The sequence below is a fragment of the Mytilus edulis genome, chromosome 6, assembly GCF_963676685.1.
Source record: "Mytilus edulis chromosome 6, xbMytEdul2.2, whole genome shotgun sequence".
Taxonomy (NCBI): Eukaryota; Metazoa; Mollusca; class Bivalvia; order Mytilida; family Mytilidae; genus Mytilus; species Mytilus edulis.
The window spans coordinates 33,923,293-33,925,792 of NC_092349.1; positions in this window are offsets into that span (position 1 = coordinate 33,923,293).

A 2,500-nucleotide genomic window follows, 5' to 3' on the forward strand; every position below is an offset into this window, starting at 1 on the left:
GAGGTACCAAACATTTTTCACTATGAAAATTTTCTGTATCTATAACCATTCAAAAGTTATAGGGAAATCAAAGACCAATAAAAATCTAAAATACGACCTTGACCTTTGACCTTGACCTAATTTTCGTTTTTTTGGACCAAGGATCTCAAATCAAAAGACCCGAGGTCTCTATCACTTATGGTTTTCCAGTTTAAAATACATTTCAAAATTTCAAAAACAAAAGGGGAATTAACTCTCATATGGAATCTCTATAAGGCTTCGGTCAAAAAAAAAACAGAACGTCCTGAGGATGTAACGCGCCATTTGGAAAAATAAATTTGTCGGTTTCTTAAACGGTTGTGAAGATTAAGCGATAACAAAAAAAACAGTGTTCGGGGAGATAACTCTTATATGGGAAAGTATTGGGTTTCGCGGTGTCAGTTTCAAAAGCGCATAAACTGTTCGATATCATATTTCATTTATCTAAGCGACATCTTGCGAAACAAAAAAACAGCGAAGGAAAAAAATGTTGGCGGAAGAAAAAAAATAATAATAATAATCAGAACAAAAACAATAGGTCTTTCATCCGAAAGGTTGAAAGACCTAATAATAGGGAAAAACTGGAGTTGTCGTTCTTATCCGTTGATAGAATGGATAGCACACAAGCTACACTCATTTGTAAGTGGAGGGTAAAAAAAAAGGGGGGGGGGGGCAAAAGGGGGTCCCAGGGATTTTTTTTTTTTTTTTTTTTTATATATAAACGGAACAGAATGGTTAAAATTGCCGTTTTACAATATAAATCAATTGCTTTTAAAAAGCAATTGTGAACGGTCTTTCACCCCCTTAAAAAGATGATTGATTGATGTGTGTGTGTGTGTGTGTGTGTGTGTGTGTTTGTTTGTTTGTTTGTTTGTTTGTTTGTTTGTTTGTTTGTGTAAGGGGTCTATAGTATTGTGTTACCGGAGAAGTTTCATGTTTAGTTTGGAAAGTGTTTCTTTTATTTTAGGTACAGCGCGCGCGACATCACGTGACACGGGTTTATAATAACGAAAACTTAGTCTTTTTATTTCTTTTTAGGTGGGGACGTTGAACAGACAACATGTATAGAGACGGAATGCACACAATGTAATTTCTTTTGTCATTGTAGGAAATTGACATTTTGATCACAGGTCACGGGCAGTGCATGTTTTGGATTTAATCGATCCGGTGTAACATTAAAACACATTTAATGATTATTTTCTGATAATGTACATTTTTCAGCACCTGTTTGTAACACAGATTAGTATTTCAATCTCGGAGCGGACATTTTATTGTAGGTTTTTACTGAGATTTACGGACCTAGCAAGCGATTTTTACGGTATTGCCATTTCTTTTCTCTAGGAAAAGTCTTGAGAGATATCTGCACCAAGTTTTTTTATGAACCTTTATTACATGTATGCCCTGCTGACTGCAAATTTTGAGGTCGATTGGACTTGTAGTTTCAGAGTACATGTGGATTTTTTTTTTCAGAAGAGACGTAAGAACAATATTAAATTTCAATTTTTCTTGAATAATTGAGAGTTTGTTCCTTCACTATACTGTCATAAATAAACAGTCATACATATTGATTGATTGATTGATTGATTGATTAGTTGGTTGGTTGGTTGGTTGATTGATTGATTGATTGATTGATTGATTGATTGATTGATTGATTGATTGGTTGGTTGGTTGGTTAAACACGTTGGATAGGGTCAATTGAAACAGCGAAAAAGAAACAAGATCTTGGACCCTATATTAAACACATGAAACGGAAACATGATTGATTGATTGATCATGATCATGATCATGATTGATTGATTGATTGATTGATTGATTGATTGATTAGTTGGTTGGTTGGTTGGTTGGTTGGTTAAACACGTTGGATAGGGTCAATTGAAACAGCGAAAAAGAAGCAAAGAAGATCTTGAACCCTATATTAAACACATGAAACGGAAACATGATTGATTGATTGATTGATCATGATCATGATTGATTGATTGATTGATCATGATCATGATTGATTGATTGATCATGATCATGATTGATTGATTGATTAGTTGGTTGGTTAAACACGTTGGATAGGGTCAATTGAAACAGCGAAAAAGAAGCAAAGAAGATCTTGAACCCTATATTAAACACATGAAACGGAAACATGATTGATTGATTGATCATGATCATGATCATGATCATGATTGATTGATTGATTGATTGATTGATTGATTGATTGATTGGTTGGTTGGTTGGTTGGTTGGTTGGTTGGTTGGTTGGTTGGTTGGCAGGCTTTATATAAACCATCAATGGGAATTATGTCCCTTACACAATGGTAAAACCAACGCAGTCGAAATGTAACAAAGTTGCCCCTTGAGGTACCAAACATTTTTCACTATGAAAATTTTCTGTATCTATAACCATTCAAAAGTTATAGGGAAATCAAAGACCAATAAAAATCTAAAATACGACCTTGACCTTTGACCTTGACCTAATTTTCGTTTTTTTGGACCAA